Here is a 13,105-nt window from a genome sequence, read left to right on the forward strand (position 1 = left end):
GCCTGCGTACTGGTTGCCGTTACTATGGTGACGTCATACTAAACTTTTTTTTTTTTTTTGTCTTTTTCGTGACCGGCACTCAGCCAGTGAGTGCACTGGCCGGCCATTCCTATATAGGATCCGAACCCGCGGCGGGAGCGTCGCCTCGCTCCCAGCGCTGCACTCTCCCGAGTGCGCCGCGTCACGGGCTCGGCCCCTGTTTACTCTTTAATAAAATGAAGGAGGATTTTATACATATTCAGTAATCAAGCTTATTACCTTTGTTTTCAAATCTTCTATATCTTTATTACATCTTTTCTGGTCAAAAAAATGATTGATAAAGAAATGTTGAAAGCACCCACAAGATGGTGAATATAAAAATGTTTTCCTATAGAACTGTACTTTACAAGATTTTATTTTAATTTGGTGGATATAATGTAAGAACTGTATCTTCATGGTCAATTGAGTCTTCTATCATTATGTGGTGATCCTCTCTATCCCTAATACTAATTTTCATCTCAAAAACTATTATACCTAAAATTAATATAGCTATTAAAACTTTCTTTAGGTTATTGTTTTCCTGGTATATCCCTTTTCTATCATTTTACTTTTAACTTTCTCAAGTGCTTATTAGATGAGTCTCTTATAGACAGCATATATAAAATAAAATTTTATTATTATACAAACTGATAATCTCCATCTTTTGAAGTGTGTTTATCCCAATTAGATTTATTAGGATTACTGACATATTAGATTTTTTGCTTACCATTTTAATGTTTGCTGTCTATTGTCCCTGTGTTGCCTTTTTCGCATTGAATTTTGTGTTTTTGTTTATTTTCTCCATTTCTTATCCCTACTCTTCACACTTGGTAGAGTTACTTCCTATTCATCTTCTTTTAGCAGTTACTCACATATTTTTATCATGCACGCTTAAAGCCCAAAGTTAATTATTTTATCCCAATCTTGAAAAGCCAAAGAAACTTAAAACTTAAAACACTAATTCTGACACCCCTATTCTAACATGCATGTCGGTGTTATACAGCATTTTAGTTCTAACTACAACAAATACTTGTATTTGATTCTACTAGTAGAAAGAATATGAGCATATGAAGCAGACAATTGTTGCTTAGATTAATTACACATTTGTCAATTTTCTTGCTCATAATTCAGACTGTCCTTTTTGATGACTTTTATTTTTCCTGAAAGGCTCACTTTAGAAATCCCTCTAGTGTAAGTCTGTAGTGAAAAACTGGATTTTTGGTTTTTGTCTATTCAAAACTGTCAGTATTTCACCCTTGTCCATGGAAGATAGTTGTGCCAATTACAAATTTCTGAATTTTGATACTTGTTTTCTTTCAGCACCTTGAAAATATGATCAAAGACATCAGCAACATTTGTGACCTTGCTAAATCCATGTTTCTGGTCATCATCCCACTCTACGCTCAGGGACAGCTGGCACTGTTAATCACTTCTTCGAATACTTTCTTTCTTGGTTTTCAGGACCCTTCAAGCTCTCCTCTTTCCATCTAACTCTCAGTCTCCTGTGCTGGCTCATCAGCTTCTCCCAGTATCGTAGTGTCCCAGGACTCAACTCTCGGACCTCTTCATATAAGCTTCACTTTGGTGATTTCCTTCAGTCTTAAGGCCGTAAACCTCAACATGTATATTGACTCTCAAATTTATATCTCTGGCCTAACCTTCCCTCTAAGTTTTGTACTATTACATCCAAGTTCCTCCTCAGGATGTCTGCTTTTATCCCAACAACCATCTCAAACACTCCATGTCCTATACTGGTATTCTGATCTTGCCCCCAAAATCTGCTCCTCCTGCTATGTTTTTCCATTTGAATTAATAAAACTTCAGTCCTCTCAGGTGGTCAAGCCAAAAACTGTATAGTCACCAGTGGCCCCTCCTTTCTCTTTTAGACCAGATCCAATCAATAGCAAATCCTGTGACCTCTACCTTCAAATCTATCCTTATACAACCGATTCTCACCACCTCTATTGCAATCCTGGTTCAATCTCTCATTATCTCTTACCTGCATTGTTACGATAGCCTCAAAATAGTTCTCGCTACTTTCACCTTTACCACAACACACACTAGCCAGAATGATCCTGTTATAATGTAAGTCACATGATTTCACTCCTACGCCCAAAACCCTCCAGCGACTCCACATCTCACTTGGTAAAAGCTGTAAATCTCCTTGCTTACGTCTTTTTTCTTTACCTATTTCTCTCTCCTTACACTGCTCCACTCACACGGTCTTCCTGTTGTTTCTCTAACTGCTCAGGCACCACTTCTATTCCTCAGCACCTTTGCATCTACTGATTCTCCTTTCTAGAATATTCTTCACCCAGATGTCTATATGGCTTACCTCCTCACCATCTTCAAGTTTCTGTTCTGAAAACAACTTAGCAAGACCTTCTCTGACCACCCAACTTAAAGATGTTCCCCCAACATTTTCTATGCTCATCTGTTTCATTTTTCCCATGATTACCACCTCCTATGATACCATGTATTTGGTTCATTTTGCTCACATTAGCTACTTGAGGGCATATTTATAGTGGCTAAAACACTATGAGGAGTAGAAATAAACAGTTGTCATATAAATGAATGAATAAATGAATGAGTAAATTATTTCACTGTCTTCTGATTTGTTCTTAGGGGCCTTTGTTACTTTGCCATTCATTTCAGAGTGATCCTTCTCTCTGTCCATTTTAGATTATTTTCTTGGTCTTTTTTGTTCAGTAGCACTTACTATTAATAATGTGTCTGGGAATGGGTTTATTTTTATTTGTTCTGCTTCATATATGTTATGCTTCCTGTATCACTGCATGATCTTCACCTCTCCTCGTTACCTTTCAGACCTTGTACCTGTCACTCTTCCCTCACTAACTCTGCTCCAGCCACACTAGCCTGTGTCTGTGGATTCATGTCTTTCACTGATCTCAGAAAATGTTAAGCATTCGTTTCAAGTAATCTCTCTCATCATTTCTCTATTCTCTTGTCTTAGGACTCTAGGTAGACATGTATGAGACCTAATTATTCCATATTCCACAATCCTTAGCTTCTTTCATATTTTTCATCTTTTACTGTCTCTGTGCTGCATTTTAAGAAATTTTTCAGATCCTCTTGTAATCTGTGTCTATTCTGAATTTAGATTATTTTATTCCAGCAAATGTATTTCTAAAAGCTCTATTTTGAATTTTTTGTAGTCTCTTATGGCTTGCTCATGTAGGACTCTATCTGCTGATTCCTTAATCATTTTATTTATCATTATTTTTATATAATATTTATAACACATTTATATATTATATACCTAATATGAGGGTACTTCAAAAAGTTTGTAGAAAAATAGTATTGAAAGATAATGCAATCTTACCATGAATTTTTTAAAGTACCCTCATTCTTGAAGCATCTAAAATCCATGAAGATCTAAATCTTTTATTTGATCTTTCTGATTACACTCTGGAGGTTGTTCCTCATCCCCCACCCCTATTATAAATTTGGGGATCTTTGATTATAAAATTATATTTCGTTTATCTTACGCTTTGGAAAACCTAGGGACCTAACATAGGATGCTAACAACACTTTCCTGTAGAGAGTATTTATAGTTGTTCATTTTTTGGTTTTTGACTTGTTTTTAAAAAGCTAGGGCACTATCACCTTGGGACCCCCCCCCCACTCCTACTTCTAACGTCCCAGGTTTAATTTTGGAGGCCTGGATTTTTTTTTTTTAAGGCCCCTGACTTTGTTGCTGGCCTTCATGGCTGTTATAATTTTTCACCTGCAGATGAGACCTTATGTGTGTACTCACAGATCACTACTCCAGTTTCAGTAATTTATTTTTTTAAAGTTTTCTTTAACTTGCTTCTTTTCTTTCTTCCTTCCTTTCTTTTTCTCTGCCTCCCACTCTCCCTTCTTTTCCTTCTTTCTTCCCTTCTTCCTTCTTCATTTCTTCTTTCCTTTCTTCCTTCTTTCCTCCTTCCTCCTTTTTATTCTTCTTGGTAATTCTCTGTATATCCTGCGCACACAACAATTTAATGAATATTATGTTTAACGCAGGATCTAATTATTTTGTTACAAATAAGCCCGTCAAAATATCTATTTCACCATAGAGTAGTAAGTGAAAGTTAATGACTTTTATTTGTTATCGTTGTATCTAAACAGTTATTCACCATAGGGCTTTTTTAATAAAAGCTTTTTCTTGTGGTTTCTTCTACCTTCACGCTGAAGTTACATGAATATTCACATATATTTTCCTTAGCTCCTTTATAGATAAATTTGTTAAATATTAATGCTTAATACCATGAAATTAATTTTGGTATGTGAAATAATGTAATTATCTACCTGTACTTTTTTCTAAATAGCAAATACATTGTTTTAACATTGTGTGCCAAATTCTTACACGTACTTGGAATTATTTCCAGATCTCTATGTTTTTCCACTGATCTGTTATTCTAATATATGATGAATAAGTAAGCTATGCATATTTTTCTGCCTCCTCATTCTCTTCCACTTTCTAGTCAATTGTAATCAGATCTCTGCTTCTACCACTTTCATACAATTTCTCTCACCCAGTTTGCAGATTTCCAACATGAGGCACATAACCTGATGCTTACCTCCCCTAGTCTCTACAGTATTTAACAGTGCTGACACCTCTCTCCTTCTTGAAATAGTTCATGAACTTTTGGACACCAGGAAACCACCTTTTCAGCAACATTTATAGTATCTTCCACATATCCCTCTGTCAATAGATAGTGGTAAACTCATTGAATGTTGTGGGAAAGTCCTAAATCACCAGTCATCCAAACAGTAATGTCATAATAGTTTGAAAAACATTTTAAAAGTACAGATACCAGAGCCCTGCTCACAAATATCTTCTGTTTGAGTAGATCTAAGATGGAAATGGGGGATCATAATTTTAAATGTTTTGTAAGTGACTCTGACAAATATCCAGGTTGTGAATTGTTGATCCAGCCCAATCCTATTATCGCTTAAATGAAAAAATTGAGACAAAATTATCATAAGATTTTAAAAGTGGGTGGAATGCTGGGCATAATCCAGCCAAACCTCTGATTTTGCAAGCTCTTAATCTGAGGTTCAGAAAGAAAAATGACACTGCAACACAGCTGCATATTCAGAACTACATCCCATTTACTGAAGCTTGAATACCAAGCAAGTGGATAGAGATCTTCATAAAATCTTTTGAAGGAGACAGTATTACTATTTTCATTTTAGAGATGAAAAAACTGACATCCAGAAACGTTGGATAATTTTTTTTATGACTACTTAATTAGTAAATGAAAGAGCCAAACTCCCAGGTAGTCCAACACCAGAGGCTGTGAGCTCACCTGCTCTACTCTTGAAGTCTGCCCAACTCACATCTTCCACTGCTGACTCCTGAATACACACAACAACCCAGATAAAAATAAATAAAGCTTTGTTTTCCATCATTGTGCTTTAAGAGAAGATAGAAAAAATCCTAATGAAAGTAGATTATTACAAAAATCATTCCATGACACAGAAGTGGCAGCAATTCTTTGGGTCACTATTCTACGCAAACATGTCTTCTTTTCAAGTCAAAACTTAAAGTCATAACAAGTGTACATATAGGCGAAATAAATAAATATTCCACCAACATTTATTGAGTCTTTACTAAGGGCCAGAAGCCAGGCTAAGCATTGTTGATATAATAGTGAATAAAACACACATGCTGTCTATCCTGAAAGTCTTCATCATCTAGTAGAGAAGACAGATAACTAATCAGGCAATTAAACAAGAACGTGAGAACTGCTATTATTGAGGCCCTTATTTTTTACGTTAGTCTGTAAAACATACAACAGGAGCAGCTGGAACTGGCAGGATAAGTGAAGCAGGGTTTCTCTTCAGCTGATATCTGAACATTAACATAGAAGGAAAAAAAAGGGAGAGGAACAGCTAACAAGAGTGATGTGGAAAGGCAAATATTATTTAACCATTTAGGAAGCAGCACTGTTCAATAAACAAAATGTATCTACAAAGATGGTAGCCAGAAGAAAACAAGGGAAATCCCATACACACTGTATAAATTATCAAGTTATTCTTCTACTATGTTTGAAAAACCATGCTGGATATGTCATTCTTATATACATTACTGCCTTATATTAAACAAAAATTATCCTGCAAATAAGTTTCTTAGAATTTTCTTATAATTAAGTAAGTAAAATCAGATTATAAATGTAATATTAAGTGCTTGTTCTAGGTCAGGGACTCAAATCTGTTTTAGGTAATAGAGAAACAATATCAAACAAGATACAGCTTCTGCCAATAGACTTAGAGGGGGAGAGATTTGAGGGGAAAATAAGTTTTTATACAGTGGGACCTGTACCACAACAGGGTAGGCATAGAATGCTATGAGATTATACCCCAAGTTCGTCTAACTTTGTCTTTCTGTTCAGGAAAGACTTTGCAGAGGTTCTGGGTAATCTCATTCCTGAAGGATGGATAGGCTGAGCAAGGCAAAGAAGAGGATATGAGAGAGTGTTCTAGGCTGAGGGAAGAACTTGTGGACAAGTGTTCAGGGAAAAAGAATGTGTTGTATTTGGGAAACTACAGGGGTTCACAGCTGGACAGTGCTCTGCTCATACATGGACGGCAGGTACAGAGGAGGCACAGCCATCTCATCAGGTAATACTAGGAGAAATGGGTCAAAAGGGGAAATTACAGGGGTTCTCTGTAACAGCAGCACTGAGTACTGCAAAGCAGGGGTGAGAAGTGATGAGTAAAGGGAGAGGAATCAAGGAAGACACCCCTCTTGGGTTTGAGCAGTTAGACAGGTGATGGTACTGTTCACTATGACGGTGATCACAGGAAGAAGAAAGAGTTCAGTGGGGTTGGATGTGCTGCCATGATAAGGTTAATTGTCACATTGAGTTCAGATGCCTACGGAGAACTCGAATGGAGATGCTAAGCAGTGAAATATGTAGGTCTGAAGTTCAGATGCAAACTCTACCTAAAGTTGTAGATGAAGGGATTCTTTCCAAACTCAAGTGACTGTAATCTGTAATAAACTAGTAAATTTATTTGAAAAGAGTTTGAAAATTCCCTCTAAAATATAAGCGGAAAACATTGGAGGAGAAGAGAGAGAGAGGAAGGAAGGAAACGAAGAAGGAAAAGAGAAAAGGAGGGAATAAATCTCACATCTATTTGGCCCCAATACACACTTTAATTTACATTAACTTATTGTTTCCAGCTACCCTATAAAACTATAATGACGTCTTTATTTTCCAAAGCTTTCAATGCAGGCCTTTTGATCCCAAATTCATTGATCTTTCTGTTATATCCCACTTCTGTCTGTGTGAAAAACCTCTGGGGTGTTGTGGGAGGGAGGGGACAAAGGGAAAACCATATTGTCTTCTGACAATTAGTACTGCTCCTAGTTCAGAAAAATGTTTTTCTACTCAAGCTTTTTCTCAGGGCAACCTTAACTTCCTTGTTCCTGAAGCTGTAGATCAGAGGATTGAGCATGGGCACCACAATGGTACAGAAGACTGTGCACACTTTCCCCTGATTCATACACAAACAGGAGAAGGATGGGGGACATGGACACCCTCGACTTAAAAAAAAAACAGAAACAACAACTGCATGTGAGGTACAAGTGCTGAAGGCTTTGGACCTTCCTTCAGTGGAGTGAATATGTAGGATGCTGGAGAGGATGAAGTGTAAGAGACAATAATGGTGAGGCTGAGCACACCACCGTCAAAGCCCACAACACCAAAACCATCATTTCATTGATGAGAGTTCTGGTGCAAGAGAGCTCCAGGAGGGGAAGGATGTCACGCATGTAATGGTTGATGGTGTTAGCCTAACAGAAGGTCAGCCTCATCATGCACCCTGTGTGGGCCCAGGCACCTATAAATGCCCCCACATACACAATCACAGTCAGCAGAGAACATACCTGAGGAGACATGGTGACCTTATACAGCAGGGGCTTACAGATGGCCACATAGCAATCATAGGCCATCACTGTTAACACATAGCACTCTGCACTGACAAAGAAGCAGTAGAAAAAGAGCTAAGTCATGCATACTGCATAGGAGATGGTGTTCATCTTTGACACAAAGTTTACCAACAGTTATGGAGTAATAACAGAAGATCAATATAGGATAATTTAAAGAGGAAGTAGTACATGGGAGTGTGAAGGTTAGAATCCAGTCCAGTTAGAAAAACCAACCCAGTTTTCCTGACAGTGACTACACGGATTCCTAGGTAGAGGAAGAAGAGAGGGAACTGGATCCCTGAATATTCTGTTAGATACACAAGAGTAAACTAAATGATGAAGGAACTGTTTCCAATGTCCATTCTCTTCCAGTGGGATCTGAAAGATAGGACAGTACAGTCATATTTGAGACAGAACCCAGATTTACCATGCAATGCCATGCCCAATCCCTTCTGAAGCCAAGAAGCCAAAGGCTCTGCTGAGGTTTAACTATCTGATAGAAAACTGGATCTGGCACTGCTCGTACAATAAAGACAGGTGCATGGGAGGCATCGGCATAATGAAAGCATATGGGAGAAATTTGTCCAGGGGAGGAAATGCAGTGATTTCTCATCTTTTCTCTGACTCAATGTGTCACTAACACTTATTCCACTTTATGCTTGTCAAACTTCATAAGCCATACTCAGGCTACCTGTGCTGACCACCAGCCCATTCTGGATGCAGTGTAGGGTGGAGACCATGAGCACCATGTTCATGGCAGAATTAAGGAATCAGAGACGCACAGAGGTCCTTTGGCTTCTGAAGTACATACAGCAAGAAAGTTACTGTCAGCAATAGAACCTTGGTCTCTTTCACAGGAAATTCTATAAGGAGCAGAAAGAATGGAGGCACTACAAACCGAATCATCTCAGCAGTACTTTTGATGTCTACTTTTCTCCTGCACAGACCATTTAATTATCTGTAACTCAGGGTCAGAGCTGCAGAAAGAGAGTCCATGGAAGGACATAAAAACATAAAGATTCAATGCTCATCCTCCTTCTGCCTAGAGGCATCAGAACTGTCCTTGTGTTTTTTCCTCCACCTTTGTTCTCCAAAGAGAAATAGCTTTGCTGCTGCAGAAGGTTAGTTCTGAACTAAAACCCTCCTTTTGTGCAGAGAGGCTCAGCACATTTATAAATCTGTCTTTGACTCACTCAGAAAATCAATCAAATAAAGATCATGGTTTTCAATATGAATTTGCCAGGCAGTGATCATTAAACTACAAAAAAAGGAATCCAAACAGTTCTTTTATTTCCAACAAAATAACATGTAGCATCGTGTAAATTATTTTATTTTGAGCTTCAAGGTCTTGGGGATTTGATACACAGGCTTTCCCAGGACCCTCTCCATCACTCAAATCTTTTAGGAAAGACAGATTTAAGAAACTTTATACACTCATGAAGATGCTTTGACCCTGGTGTCTTTGGAGACAATATTCAACTCAGATTTTCACATCAGGGATTGTACATTCCTCAGGGCAGAGAAGGTAGAAATTTTCCCTTCACTTCTATTTCTCCCAGTTCTTCTTTGATTAGATAAAATTGTTCACACATAGCTAATGACATTTAAAATACCTCTCAAAATATTACATGTACATACATATCCTCCCACACATGTATTACAATATGACATATATGATCATATGATGCATAATACCTTATATCTTTTAAAACAAATCACTTCCTTTTCCTTTTTCGCTCAGCACTCCCCTTCTTTCTTCAGCTCCCTTCAAACTCATCATCCCCAGTTATTCGTGGTTATAACCTAGCACACACCTTCTCATATTTTACTACTTACTCACATAACCAAATATTATAGGGGCTTTACACTTGACTTACAAAGTACTTATTTTATTTACCTCTTTCTTTTGTCAATTAAAAATACTTTGCTGAAATATCTCCAATATTCTGTGTTGTAGATATAACTTACCCAACCACTCCATGTTAATAAATTCGTTATTTTACCAGTTTTTAACCACCAAAAACAATGCTGAAATAATCATCATGTGAATACACCTTGATATACCAGTACTTTTATTTCAATGAGATAAATTCACAGAATGTTGTATTTCAGTTTATTCTTTTTGTAAAAGCTATAATCACATCTCCACGGGCAATGTATGAAACTTTCTTTTCTTCTCCCAACCGAAGTGGTATTGGTGTTTATAGCTGTGACAGTCTGATTAGCGTAAAGTGATGTATCACAGTTACTTTAAATTGCATTCTATTACTGAGCTTGAGCATCTTTTCATAAATTTGTAAACCTTTTGAAATTGCTTTTCTGACTTACCTATTTATGTCCTTTCCCCATTTCTATGCGGTTGTTTTCTCTCTTCCTGACCAATTGAGGAATACAGTGAATACTAATCTTCTGTACGTTACCTGCATTGAAGCTATATAATTCGTCCTAATCCACTATTAGTCCACTGATTGCTTAAAGTATCTTTTGCCAAACAAAAGTTTTAAAACTTTACACAGTCAAATATGTCTATTTGAATATACATAATATATACAGACTTGCCCCATATATCACCGCTCTGATACCACCACTTGGACTTGAGAGATGACTGTCTCTTAACTTGCATCACTACAAAGCGCTGAGGATTAGATCCCTGCGCCATCCATTACCCGTCCCAGTCTGAGGCAGAGTTTCCCACAGCCCAGAAAACCCGGTTACATTGTCCTGGGGGTGTGGGTGGGACACCCGGACAGCCCCACCTGCCCCAGTTTAGCCGCCTGGGCAATGGGTTTCAGCCAAAATGAAAAAGGGGGGTGGTGGTGGGGCCTCCCAGAAATGCAATGACCCCCTCAGAAAATTCCCGGGGGCAGACGGGCGCAGGGCCCGGCAAGGAGGACCCGCAGGCGCGGAGCCTCGGCGAGTGGACTGCAAGGGGCTCTCCTGGGCTGCCTGGGAGGGCGCCGTCCCCCACACGCGCTGCCGCGCGGCCGCTGCACAGTGACCGGCGAGGCGGGTTGTCCTGCCACCATCCGCCCTGCTGGGATCCCGGCGCTCCCCGCCACCGCGCCCTCGCCACCGCGTCCCCTGCCGCCCCGCCCCGCCACACTCGCAGCCCCCGGCCCGCCAGGCCCCGGGGTCACGCTCCACCGCCTCCCCTTATCCGGCCCCAGCACCCGCCGCCGCGGCCACCCGGGGCAGACATGGCGGCCAGCGCCAGGCTCCTCCTGCCCGGAGGAGGGCGCCGGGTCTCTCGGCCTGCGCCGGCATCACCGCCGCCCCGCCCCGCCACACGCAGCCCCCGGCCCGCCAGGCCCCGGGGTCACGCCCCACCGCCTCCCCTTATCCGGCCCCAGCACCCGCCGCCCCGCCCCGGACACCCGGACCCTCCCGAGGCACCCCGCGCCTCCCTTCGCCTCGGCCGGACACTACTGCCCTCGCCGCGGCCCTACCTCCTGGGTCCGCCTCAGCCGCCCGGTCCCGCGCGCTCGTCCCGCACTCGGACGGAGGAGCCTGCATGCGCCCGCCGGCCCGGCCAGAGCCCAGGAGACGTCCGAGCTCCCCGCTTCCAGGCGGAGTGGAGCCCGGCTCTGCGGGAGAGGTGGGGACCGCAGGGCACCGTGGAGACCCGAGCGCGGGGCGGGGAGGACTAGTTAGGAAAGCCGCCCCTTTCTCACCTCCAAAGGTGAGGCAGGGTCTCCCACTGGCTTCGCTCCCACCTACCAGTAATTCCTTTTAAATAGCGCAGTAAATAAACGAAATGCCTGGGAATAAACTAAAGATGTGAATGATGTCTACAATAAAAACTATGAAACACTGACGAAAGAGATGAACACACAAGGTCGTAGACACCCCCAAGTTCACGGGTTCAAAGAATTAATGTCATTAAAATGTCTACGCTACACACAGTGATCTAGAGATTCAAAACAATCCCTATGACAATACTAATGAACTTTTTTTCACAGAAATAGAAAAAAACAATTCTAAAATTTGTATGGAACCACAGCACACCCCAAATAGACAAAGCAATTTGAACAAAAAGAACAAAGCTGAAGGCATCTCATTACCTGACCTCAAAATATGCTATGAAGCTATAGAAATTAAAATGGTATGGTATGAGCATATGAAAAAATGCTCAACGTCACTAATCATCAGGAAATTACAATCAAAACCACAATGAGACATCGCCTTGTTACTGTCAACAGGCTAAGGCTTGCCCTCTCACACTAAACAAATGACCCAAAAGTCTAAAAGTTGGTGGTAGCATTGGAAGCTTTATTCAGATAACCAGCATCTGGGAGGAGACCAGGCTGAATTCATCCTGCCTTCTTATGCTTGTTCTGGGGGTTGTAAAGGGGAAGAGGTGGGAAGGTGAGGTAAAGGTTTGTCCTGCAGACAGAGAGAGAGGCTGGTCACCGGATCAGCAGATTCAGATGTCAGGGTCCCATGATGGACTGGGTGCTTTGGCATCATGGAGTCTGCAATTGATGGACTGGTCAGCTTCAAACCCTTGACATTACCTCAGGAGTCCTCATCTCCTAGGGAGAGCTCAATGACTATAACCTCAGTCAAGCATCACTGGAACATAAAAACGCCTGACTCATACCTCTAACTAACGTGGATGCAATTTTTCTTTAAGCAAGAAAGTGAGCTAATAATCAGCTAGGGTGCTTTGCCTTTCTCTTGGAATTCCTTTCTTTGCAATTGATTGGGAAAGGTAAGAAAAACGAGAAAACTTAGTCTCAATTCCTAATTTTAGGTGCACGACATCTAAAGTAAATCAGCATAAGAAGGTGTAATGGGAAATGAACAGAAATAAACTTTTGAGAAGGATCCTTTGGGGCATGATTTCATCCCCGGGGCAGTTTTAGCCATACGGTCAGTTTCTCAATTCTTCTGCTAATCTCTAGAAATAGATGATTATCACTTTCTAAGTTAATGACTCACTGAAATTTTCTGTTTGGTCTTAGTTATCCCAAAGATGGCAGTTCTCTGGCTAAGGTCCCTTTCAACCTCACCCCAGATAGACTGGTTATTCACCAAAAGACTAAAAATAATGTTGTTGAGGGTGCAGAGAATGGGGAAATCTTATACACTATTGGTGGGAGTGTAAATTGCTACAGCCTTTATGGACAACAGTATGGCGGTTCC

General features: G+C 40.6%; 1 pseudogene; it reads right to left on the reverse strand.

Moving 5' to 3' along the window:
- Positions 1 to 7,401: 7,401 nt before the first annotated feature.
- On the reverse strand, positions 7,402 to 8,322 carry LOC134377269 (olfactory receptor 8B8-like; annotated as a pseudogene).
- Positions 8,323 to 13,105: the final 4,783 nt, after the last annotated feature.

The sequence above is a fragment of the Cynocephalus volans genome, chromosome 4, assembly GCF_027409185.1.
Source record: "Cynocephalus volans isolate mCynVol1 chromosome 4, mCynVol1.pri, whole genome shotgun sequence".
NCBI classification, from domain to species: Eukaryota; Metazoa; Chordata; class Mammalia; order Dermoptera; family Cynocephalidae; genus Cynocephalus; species Cynocephalus volans.